The sequence below is a fragment of the Lineus longissimus genome, chromosome 2 (assembly GCF_910592395.1).
Source record: "Lineus longissimus chromosome 2, tnLinLong1.2, whole genome shotgun sequence".
Classification (NCBI taxonomy): domain Eukaryota; kingdom Metazoa; phylum Nemertea; class Pilidiophora; order Heteronemertea; family Lineidae; genus Lineus; species Lineus longissimus.
Genome location: NC_088309.1, coordinates 13,337,158 through 13,349,224, shown reverse-complemented (window position 1 = coordinate 13,349,224; position 12,067 = coordinate 13,337,158). Strand labels below are relative to the sequence as shown.

Sequence of the window (12,067 nt, the reverse complement as noted above, 5' to 3'; positions counted from 1 at the left end):
TTCTATATTGGGATGGGAAGTACGTGGTTTATGACGGGGTTTAAAAAATGGGGGGATTTATATTTGCGAATTGTTGAAAGTGAATTGAATGCCACTGTCAACGACATAATGGCAAAAACTTGACTTTTGAATCGCTTGATTCGCGATTCGATGCAATGCCAATGCCTGGCAATGCCAATGTCAATGCCATACCAATCCTGAATCCATCCCATTAATGATATTAGGTCGTTATTGATATCTGATGATGATGATGGTGTATTTTGTCTGTGCAAAGTTGTAGTAGACATCAGGAGATGCAACGCTCCGCTCATCTATCGGTCACTCGCATGAAAACATGCACATGCAGTAGGCCTATAGTAATGCACGCTTACTATTGCATGCATGCATACGTGCGACCAAGAATAAGAGTAAGATGCTGCAGCACAGGGCCAGTGCATTTTTTAATCGCTCGATATGAAAGCGAATTACGCTGAAAAGGCACTTTTAATGCAAGTATCAATTCGTTTCTTGTACCCCCCTCCTCAAGGGTAGTTAAGCTATCACCACTAATCTTTGCCGATGCTTGAGTAGTATTTATTGGTCGTCGCGAGAGCAGACCCTTATTGTCAGGTTCTGTCATTATGTTTGTGGCAGCATGTGCCTAGCAACCATGCCTAGCAACGGGCATTTTACACTAAAAAATATCTTTAAAATCATTTTTTTTAAATTTGGTTCCGAGGAATTGTTTGCAGTACATTCAGCCTCTTTGTCACCAATTTTGAGACAAATCGGAGTAAAAGTGTAGACGCTGAATCGATTTGATTCAGGTCCGTTTAGCTAAATGGCGAGATTGACTATGAATGAAGATAGTTTTAGCCCTAGGATGCTCGGCAGTTGTTGAATTGAAATGCAAATTGCGTTGCCAGTATTTGTCCTATTGTAATAAAACTTAAGTTTTCATTAAAGTTCGTTATCTTGTTCATTAAGTCCTTCGTCTCATGTAAAATGCGAAATGAATAAAATTATTAATTGGGAGCTCAAAATTGATGAGCGTGTATACGCAGCATGCAGGAATGTTGTGCTGGCCAGCGAGCAGTATGGTGAGTTTCTTCACAAAGCTACGTGTCTTTATCGATGATGTATGAAGAAACTACGAAGACCCAATGTAAGCAGTAATCTAATCTGTAATACTCTCAAATTTCAACGAAATCAATCAAGTATTTGCCGAGAAATTAGAAATTACGCACAACTTTACAGGATCACGTCAGCCATAATAATGACATTAATGTACATGCAAATGAGGACTGTCACTTGCTCGTCAATACCGAGCAGCTAATCACGTGGGCATAATTATGATAATAAGGTACAGCGGTGGAAAAATTCAAATTCAAATTCTTTATTACTCTAAAACGCTAAATAGTCTGGTTCTCTGACCTCGATCTCCAGGCTTTTGGTAGGGTTTAGGAACGGGTCAGGTAACAACAACCGTCTACAAATAACACGGCAGAAAAGAGGAGTGTTATTTTTAGATTCAGCCATTGTTGTAATTTCCCGAGCCAATTATCGTTTTACGGTCGAATTGAGCGCTGTATCTGTCCTAGGATTATGCACTATTATTGAACACATCATTCTACACTGTAGAAATACCGGAATTACTCTTAAAATGCGCGATTACGGTTATTTTATGTTTCAGACAAAGGGGTTTCCCCATATAATGACGTCACTTTTAGCGATATTGTCATTTTCGCAAAAGAACGATTTGGGACGCTAAACCTTGACCGATTGCGTTGGTTTTTGCAGGATAGGTTGTTTATAATATTAAAAAAAATTAGGCATAAGAATTTTTGTGGAAATGGTGGTTTAAGCTATTGTTCTATTTATAGATTTTTGTTATTGCCTGACCTACGACAGCGAGAGTGAGGTCAGGAGCCCAGACTATAAAACGCCCACTAGGGGCCAACGGTTACATAAACTAATTACAAAATATACAATATAAAGTTACAGGGTATACAAAATAAGATCACAAATATTTAAAGACAAAAACATAATAATGGAAATCAGGACAATATAGAGTTACGCAGTTTAAAGAACTCGTTGATAATCGCAGCAGAGGGAGGTGAAGGATTTTTCAGAAAAATTGTAGTCAGATCCGACAGAGACAGAAAATGGAGATCACTTCTATTACAACTGCAATGAGTTTTGCTGTTTTGACGCATATTTAGGGCACACCGCAAGGAAGTGAAAATCATCCTCAACCTCCCCTGACTTGCAAACCTCACACTTTCTTAGACTACAGTGTCTCCCAGTTTTGATTCTTAGACAATGGGCTTCCAGCATTAATTTTGTGATACAAGCCCTGTGTTTCACTGATTTAATATCATTTAAATATGTTTGAAGTTCAAATGAAAACATAAGATTACTATACATCGAGTTTTTTATTTGTTGCGATTTCACCAAAAATTTCATGTTGACAAATATCTCTAATCGTTTACTGGGCATTAGAGTATAATATTTTCCAGTTATCCACATTAATATTCATTTGATCAAGCCATAGGTACCCCAACCCGGAGGAATTAAGAACAACATTTCCAAACTTTGGGGACGTTCTGGCATCAACGCGACGACCCATATTCGCCTATAGGCTTGTTTTTCCTTTAGTGAAAATTTGGCGAAGCTGGAAAGAATAAGGATGCTAATGTGTCGATGTCTTGTCGAACATACAGCCTTGCCCAGTAAAATTAGTTCGGTTACTTTATATGACGGTGATAACTGATATATTGTTGATGGTGATGTCTTGACGAAAGAAAAAGTAGCATTGGTGAAAAAAGGGTGATGCTTGAGCCTTAAGATGTCGTTAAAGGGTGATAAGGTGTCGTACCCTTGAGGAGGGGGGGTACAAGACACGAATTGATACTTGCATAAGTGCATGTGAATATTGTTTATGATTACTTGAAGAGAATGAGATCATGCTGGAGAAATATAGCGTTCAGGGCCCAGTTCCTGAAATAGCGCAAGACTTAGCGTGGCGCTACCCCTAGCACCACGCTAGCCAGTGATAGCTGGCGTGGCGCTAGATAATGGTTCCAGCATCAGCGTTAGGCCCAGCGTTAGGTAGTGCGGGCTTAGCAGGACTTGGCACTGGTTGCCAGGGATTTTGATCATGTGACAGGAGGTAGGGTCTCCATCTTTGTAAATTCAAGATGGCAGCCATGGAGGCAAAAAATGATACCAAAAAAGTTAGATTGCCAAATTTTAGTCAAGCCGAGTTGGTCACACTGACCCAATACGCAGTGGAAGAACTTTCAAGCCTCAGGGCCAAGTTTGGGCAACTCATCACCCATGAGATTAAGGTTTCACGATGGGAAGCCATAGCAAATGTCATCAGCTCTCTTGGCGTGGCCCAGAGAAGCTGGGAGAAAGTAAGAGAGAAGTGGAACAAGATGGTTTCTCAGGCGAAGACCTATAATTATGAGAGAAAGAAGCATGCAGGAGGCACTGGAGGGGGCCCTGCATTAAAGATCGACCCAATTAAAGAGCGAATAGCAGAGGCTTTTAAAGATGATCCGAGTTTTCAAGGAATAACTGGAGGCACTGAAAGTGCCATGCCAGCACCCCCAGCAAAAAACCAGGGTAAGTTTGTCATATCTTCTCAGATTCCATTTCTAAGCAGCCACAACAATCAATTGGCTAGGCCTACAGACAATTTCTACTTTTAATTTTGTTTGCATGTTGAATTAAGGCTAGCATATCATAGTTATAGTAGGCCTAGGCCTAGGGAAACATCATGTCAAATGATCGTCTGCATTATATTCAGAACTGGCACAGCGAGCCAGATTCCATGTTTTATATGTGCGCCTAGCTCGCACACATTTTGCAAATAATCATAAGAAGCAACTAGTTTTAAAACAATGCTGCATGCTCACAACATCAAAGAAACCCCAAGCGTGCTACCTTATTCGAATCTTAGTTATTTCAAAAACCTAAATGTATCCTTGATTATGGGTGTCTTCTTCAGATTATTCTGAAATAAGCACTTTAATCACAGCAATATCACAGAAATAGTACTTTTTTTGCGTTTTTGCATTGTTACTGTCGTTGAAGAATAAACTTTACTTGAACAGACTCAAGTAACCGATACATTGCGAGGGGCCATCTCAATGTTAATCTCCCTATGCTGATGTTCTTTCTTTACACTTTGATGTCCTGCAGACGACCCTGGAGAATGAAAGGATGAAAGGGCAGAGACTGAAGGATGAGTGGCCAAAGTGAGAAAACTCGCCAGTGAGGAGTTGGAGGCCCTCCAGAAGAAGAAGCTTGAAATTCAAATATTGCAGCAGTCTATTGAGACAGGTGTGACATGCCGGCCACAAAGTGAAATTGACAAGCTTCTGGAGTCAATTTGTACGCGGACCAATGAGCAATGAGGACAATGTACTATGTGTTTTATTAGCAAGTTAGCAGGAATTAAACAGGTTATGATTGTAAACACTGTCTACATGTTTCCTTATTGTCTCTTGCAGCCTAGAAGAAGGTATTGGCCAAGTGGTCTCTTGCCAGGCGCCCATCCTCTGGTCCATCATAGGGTTCATCATCCATTTCAATGCGAGGGAATCGATCTGCTGGTGGCAACCTTTCATTCCTGTCAATGGCAATGTTGTTTAGGATGGCGCAGGCAGTGATAATCCTGCACACTCTATCTGGCTGCATTCGCACTTCTGCATGAAGAACATGAAACCTTCGCTTTAAAACTCCGAATGAATGCTCAACCTTCACTCTTGTCCGTTTGTGGGCCCGGTTGTATCTTGTCTGATGTTGATTTGCAGGATGCAAGTAAGGAGTCATCAAGAATGGTCGGCATGCGTACCCACTGTCGCCCAAAAGTACTCCATTCTGTCCCAGTGCATTGTAGGTTTCCATGTATCTGCAGATCTGTGATGTCCTGAATATGAATGCGTCATGGGTGCTGCCAGGCCATCTAGCCACAACATTGGTAAACTTACCTGAAAAGAAAAAAATATTCATTTTTATTTTCCTCAGCTTCAATTGTGATCTTTGAGATGCCCCCTAGCCCCATATGCTTGATGTTGTTATTATGAGACACACTGTACAGGAGATAGTCTCGCACAACCAGACTCGAGAAATTGATTGGCCTTGCTGCAGAATGTACTTTTAACTATGTAAACACACAACATGACCGGTCATGTCAAAATTTGAGCATTTGCATCCAATGTTTTTGTTAATTTAGGCAAACCTACATCATATGGATTGGTAAGAATGGGTTTTAGTGATAGCTTTATATAAAATCTACATGGTAAAATGTTTAGGCCTATGCTAGGCCTATGAACTTACCCAAGTGGTCACAGATGAATTGACAATTAATGGAGTGGTAGTGGTTCCTGTTCACATAGGCTGCTTCATAGTCATGGCCATCACCTGGATGCATGTCTGGCGATTGTATTTCAACGTGGGTGCCATCGATTGCACCAATGACTCTTGGAAATCTAGCCTTTTGGTAGAATGCATGTGCAATCACTGCTGCTTCTGCGTCTGTGGGCCAACGAATAAACTGTTCCTTAAGATTGTTTAGAGCATTTGTAACACCAAACACAGTCCTTGAAGCTGTCGACTTTGACACCCCAAAAGAATCACCTACTAGCTGCAGGAAGTTGCCACTGGCAAAATAGCGAATGGCCATTAAGACTTGAGTGTCAGGGGAGAGGCTAAAATTTCTCTGAGTGTCCCTTTCAAGTTGTTCCCGGATTAAATCTGTTATATATAAAATGCTATCAGACCTGAATCTGAACCTTTCAAATAGTTGAATATCATTGTAATAATCCAGAGGGGACTCAAACCTCCTAAATCTGCGAATTGGATGAATTTGTTGGAATAAATTTCCAAAAAGGACCTGGTTGGCAGCCATTTTGGAAATCTCTGTAGAAGTTAGCGCTCACTAGCAGAACTTAGAGGAGGGTCCTTGGGCTGATAACTTTAGCGCTGATTTGTCACAAGATAGCACCAGCGCTAGGCTTTGGAACCCATCTGGCGCCACGCTAGTCGTAGCGTGGCGCCAGATTGGACATATCGCCACGCTAAGGCTTAGCGCTGGCCTAGCGCCATTTCAGGAACTGGGCCCAGTTTACCTGTAAATGTGAAGGAAAGATGCCGAATGATGAGGAGGATGAGACACACGTGCGAATCGCAAAATGGCTGATGGCGGCGCGAGGGGCGGTGGTGATGCGGTGGATCTATGAATTAACTCACACGCCAAATTAATGCCTACACGCCGAATTAATGCCTACCAATCTATCTATGCAACCATTTTTGTATTTGTGTTTGAAGGTTAGCTTTATTTCCTTACCTTTTAATGATCTTCTCAGGATGTTTCCGTATTTGAAACCTTTCGCGGATGTAGCGAGGGCGGATGTAGCGAGGCGAAATCCGTTCGCGAGCATCAGTAATAGTGGCAGAGAGATTACTGATGGACTTCTCGGCGAAGAGATTACTTTTACTTGGAGCTCTCCAGTGATGTCATCTCCACAAAGTTGTTATTTATTCCAAAACCACCAAGATATTCGACGTATGACTCCCTCAGTGACACTCTTACTTATGATCCACACCTACGAAGCCAAAATTTGTAAGAATTCGACGCATTTCCGAGGCCCAATTTTGAAACAAAAATCGCCTCCTATTTAGCGGCCACAACGCGCATTATAGTATAGATTGGTTTGATCGTGGTACTATTTTAGACCTTGCCAACGTTATCAGGGAAAACTTGGAGCTGGATACTAACAGAACTCATGCATTGCCATGCGAACTAAAGCTGCTTGTAGCTTTGCGTTTATTCGCTTCTGGTTCGTTTCAAGAGGTTGCTGGAGATACGGTCCAAATCTCACAGCCTACAATGTGCCGGGTTTTTATGGCAGGTCATTGAGGCGCTGCTATCGTTGATGGGCCGGGTGATTTGCTTCCCATCACAACAAGAGATGGGAAATATTGTGAATGAATTTTACGATATTGCCCATTTCCCAGCTGTGGTTGGATGTGTAGATGGGACTCACATTTGGATACTGGGACCATCTGACCACGAGTGGCGGTACATAAATAGGAAGCACTACTATTCGATCAACACGCAGGTTGTCCTGGATTCGAGGGCGAGGTTCATCAACATTGTTGCGAAGTGGCCAGGGAGTACACATGACTCTGTGATCCTACGTGAGAGTAGATTGGCCGAACTGATGGAAGAGCGAAGAGGTAACAAGGTTCTTTTGGGGGACAGCGGCTACCCCGTACGGTCATGGTTAATGACCCCTTTCCTAAACCCAAATAATGTGCCTGAGCAACGCTACAACCCAGCGCATAAACGCACACGAAGCTTAGTTGAGAGGCGGATTTGGCAGTGGAAAAGGAGATTCCATTGCCTCCATGGTCAGTTGCGGTACACACCGAGAAAGGCATGTGAAATCATCACAGTATGTGCTATTCTCCATAACATCGCGATAGACAGAGGACTGCCCGATTTTGATGAACAGCCGCCCATTGAACGTCAGCCACAGCCAGATGTTGATCAAGAAAAGTTTGTAGCCTTGCCTGACCGATTTACAGAGCGGGGGTCCGAAATCAACTTGTGAATCAACACTTCGCCTAAACATGAAAACGAAGTAAGTTTTTTTTCACAGAGAAAATAGTATTCCCTGATCAATTTTATTTCACTTTATAAACTTTATCAAGAGAATCACATTCATGGATAATGATAATGCTGATGAGACAAATAATCATTGTCAGCAGGTCGAGAAGGTGGCGTCTGTGGCCTGTAAGTGAAACTGGGATTTGATGTAGTAGTGGTTGCAGTTAGTTTCTGACTTTTCAAAAGCTCGATCTCTAATGATAACTTTTCTTTCTCCATTTTCAGCTTTTCTTTCTCCACTTTCAACTTTTCTATCTCTAGATTAGCTCGTTCTTTCTCCAGTAAGAGCAACTCCTTTTGCAATCCAAACAGTTCACTTAATTCCTCACTTTTCTTCTTTTTCTTCGGTGGTTCCAGATGATCATCATCGATGGCAGGACAGGGACTCGGTAATGATGCTGCTGCACTGTACGCTGAATACATGGGGACGGTTGATGCTGCTTGACTTGGTTGCCTCGGGAACTTCCTAGCTACCACGACATTATCAGGGATATCTCCAACACTTGAACATGTTGAAAGACTTGTACTTGGACTTGCAATTGGAACTAAAATATCCATGCCACCATCAATTCCATACACCGTAGGATCATTCTCGCCTGTAATTGATGCTATCTTCTGTGATAACTGAGTCGGTTGGTCTGGCGGAGGTCCACCACCTAAAAGAGGGAAGACGTTGATAAGATCACGTCACGTTACCATTCATTCCCATGATATGTATTTGGAAAAAAGGGTCAAAAGTTTATAAGATAAATTTGAGGAGGTAATAAACAAACGTACCTGTTTTTGCACTCTCCTTTCGATGTTTCCGGTATTCATCTTCCATGTTGCTGCACATGTTCTGCCACTTCTTCAGCAACTGCGATTTCGTCCGTACAACCGTTCAGTGCTTCTGTGATTCGAACCCATGCCTGGGCCTTTTTCTGAGATGTGACGTTCGGCCCGAATTTGGAAACAAGCAAATCAAATTTCTTTTCATATTCTTCTGTCAATCTCAGCACTTCAGCCTCTGTAAAGTTTGGTTGCCTTGTCAACTTAGCCATTGCGTCTATACTGCTCTAAACTAGTGGATACCGGCCCATGCCCAGTTAGTATAGGCCTATCACCAAAGCATTACCCAATATGAAATCTGAATCATATTGAGGTGCTCGACCTAGAACCTTCCCCAAACCACAGAAATGTACATAAAAGGCCTGTGAAATGTGACATACACCCTTGGAAATTAGATTTGGAGTATACTACTACTAAGTATGGTACTTAGCTTAGTATGGTATTTACTGCTTAGGCATACCTAACTTAAGTTGCTTGATAAATACGGGCCCTGATGTTCAAGTCTGGGCAGTAATTGTTGCCGCCTCTGTGATGTTGGGATTCCAGCCAGATCCGCATATGAATTGAACCGTTCCAACCAAATTCTAAAGTTAAGGTTAGGCGCATAGTTCTTTGGAGCCTGCACCTTCGCAGACGTAGGTGGTTTTGACTGCTCCTGCTTTAATCTGTTTTGCATCAACGAAGCAAAGCAGTCCAAAAACGAAGACATCTGATCTAGTACCTGTACGCCTAGGGCGGCATCATGTTCATCAGAGTGACTCAAAGAAGCCCTGCTTGCACTTGGTTCACCCATGCCTAACGAATGAACACTATCTCGTGTAGGCTTACTGGCACTGGTTTGTTTAGTCCTAGCAAACCCATCATTACTGATATGCTGTGCACTGCTTGAAGCAGTTGTCTCTTCGTCGGGACTTTGAACATGTTCCCGCCTAAAACCCGGGCCGACTTCCATCCCTCTTTCACATTGGAAATCTCCACTTTCACGGCCCGTGTCAGCATCAATTTCAACAATCGTATCCATATTTCTAAAAATCGTGATGTATTACAAAGCGTGTACTTTAGTGCACCTCACAAAGCGTATAACACACTATTTTAAATTTATCAAAACGTGGAATCACCGACTTCAACCTTCTTCTTTGACTCGGCACTCACCACTTGACCACCAGGGGGCAAAATCCAAAGACCTTAAAAATGTGATTATTCCTTAACTTCTTGCCCGATTGCCACCAATTTGATATCATGGGTACATCTAACCACCATACAGTACATATCACACAGGTTTTTAATTTGACCTACTTTTCAAGGTCACAGAGGTTAAATGGCGTAAATTGGCCGTCAGGCCGTAACTTTGGCACGTTTCTTAACCGCAATGACAGAGGTCAAATAGAGTCACAGAGGTCAAATGTACTGTAAATTGGCCATTTTGGGGAAATTGTAATTGGTTGGACCTACATCAAACCTAACACTACATGACACAATACCATACTCTTCATCCATCTTTCCTCCACATGAGGTGAGCACAGTGGCCCTGGCCATTTCGTTCTATTAAGAATAGGGGTTGGAGACTTGAATTCTAATTGTATTACTTTGTTTTGTCATCTTGAGTTGTATTGCTTGTTTTATCAATTTGTATTATTGTAAGGGGCCGATGGCCTTAATCATTAATGATAGTTGTTTATTACTATAAGGTATATATATTATATCCTCTCTATTATATCTCTTTTTTGAAAACATTTGAAAAAAGAGATGTTATCGTTTAGAAAAGATTCATGCATGTATGTCAAAAAGATGTTTTTTGGCTCACCGTAAGGGGAGTCTATATGATAGCGCTGTGTCCGTCGTCGTCGTCGTCGTCGTCGTCGTCGTATCCTAACAGTGGCACGTTTCTTAACTGCTAGGGCTATGAACTTGAAACTTTGTACACAGAATGCCCTAGGTCAGTTGACCTCTGACACTGATTTTCGGTCCGATCTGATTCTCTGTTTGGCCACCAGGGGGCCAAATGTCGATATCTAAAAAGTGTGATATCTCGCTTATTAGTGACTTGTTTTCGATGAAACTTTTGTTGTAGGTACTCATAGCAAATATACATCTTATATCGTACAGGTTTTTAATTTGACCTACTTTTCAAGGTCACAGAGGTCATATGGGGTAAATTGGCCATTAGAGTGTAAACTACGGCACGTTTCTTAACCACTAAAGCTATGAACTTGAAACTTGGTACATATAACCCCCTATATCACATAGCCTTTGGTGCTGAATTTCAGTTTGATCTGATTCTCAACTTTGCCACCAGGGGGCCAAAAGTGGAAATCTAAAAAGTGTGATATCTCGCTTATAAGTGACTTGTTTTCGATAAGATTTTTATGGTAGGTACTCTTAGGAAAAATACATCACATATCGTACGGGTTTTCAATTTGACCTACTTTTCAAGGTCACAGAGGTCATATGGCGTAAATTGGCCGTTAGAGTGTAAACTATGGCACGTTTCTTAACCAGTAAAGCTATGAACTTGAAACTTGGTGCATATAACCCCCAACATTAGATAACCTCTGATGCCGAATTTTGGCCCGATCTGATTCTTTATTCGGCCACCAGGGGGCCATAATGGAAAAAGTAAGAAGTGCAATATCTTGCTTATTTTTAGTTATTCGTTTTCAATAACATTTTTATGGTAGGTTCTCCTAGCAAGGATACATCACATATCATATGAGTTTTTGATCTGACCTGCTTTTCAAGGTCACAGAGGTCAAATGGTGTAAATTGGTCGTTTGATTGTAACTATGGCACGTTTCTTAACCACTAAAGCTTTGAACTTGAAATTTTTTACACATGACTCCCTACGTCATGTAACCTAGGACACGGAATTTCGATCTGATCTGGTACTCAACTCGGCCACCAGGAGGCCAAAACTAAAATAGGTAAAAAGTGCAATATCTCGTTTATTAGTGACTTTTTTTTTTGATGATATTCTTATGGTACTTACTCCAAGCAACGATACATCACATGTCATACCGACTTTGGTTTGACCTATATACTATACATGTACAATGTTTCTTAATCTGGATGAATTCCAAAGCACCAAATATCTATACGGTGAGCACAATGGCCCCTGGCCGTTTCATTGAAGCCATCTACAGTATCATTTTCGAATCGATGAAACAGCAGACCTAATGAATTTCTATCTCCAGTTTCTGTCGATGAAATCGGTAAAAGTGAATGGATTCCTCTAAAATATGTGCAAGATTTAGGTCATGTTACACAACTTTATTAGTGAATTTCATACTTCAAAACACTGTTTTGAATTCATTATTATCTCGCGTCTTTTGTTGACATATCGTGATACACAGGGGATACACAGTGACATAGCTTGCATTGCATAAAAATATTGTCTGCTATAGTGTGGTCTCCATTAATCCCAGCATTGTTCAACCCCAAAATCAGGCTTAACCAATAAGGAAAATAATGAAATAATCCTCACTCAGTAAAAAATTTTTTGATACCTTTATTATTTCTCGATATATATGGGGTTTGATTAAAGCCTCTCGAATTAGTGTAGTTCAACAAAGCTCCAAT

General features: G+C 41.3%; 1 protein-coding gene across 2 annotated transcripts in view; it reads left to right on the top strand.

The window, feature by feature from the left end:
- Positions 1 to 12,067, top strand: part of LOC135482655 (developmentally-regulated GTP-binding protein 1) — a 520,179-nt gene that overhangs the window by 106,246 nt on the left and 401,866 nt on the right. The gene's annotated exons all lie outside the window — the stretch shown is intronic.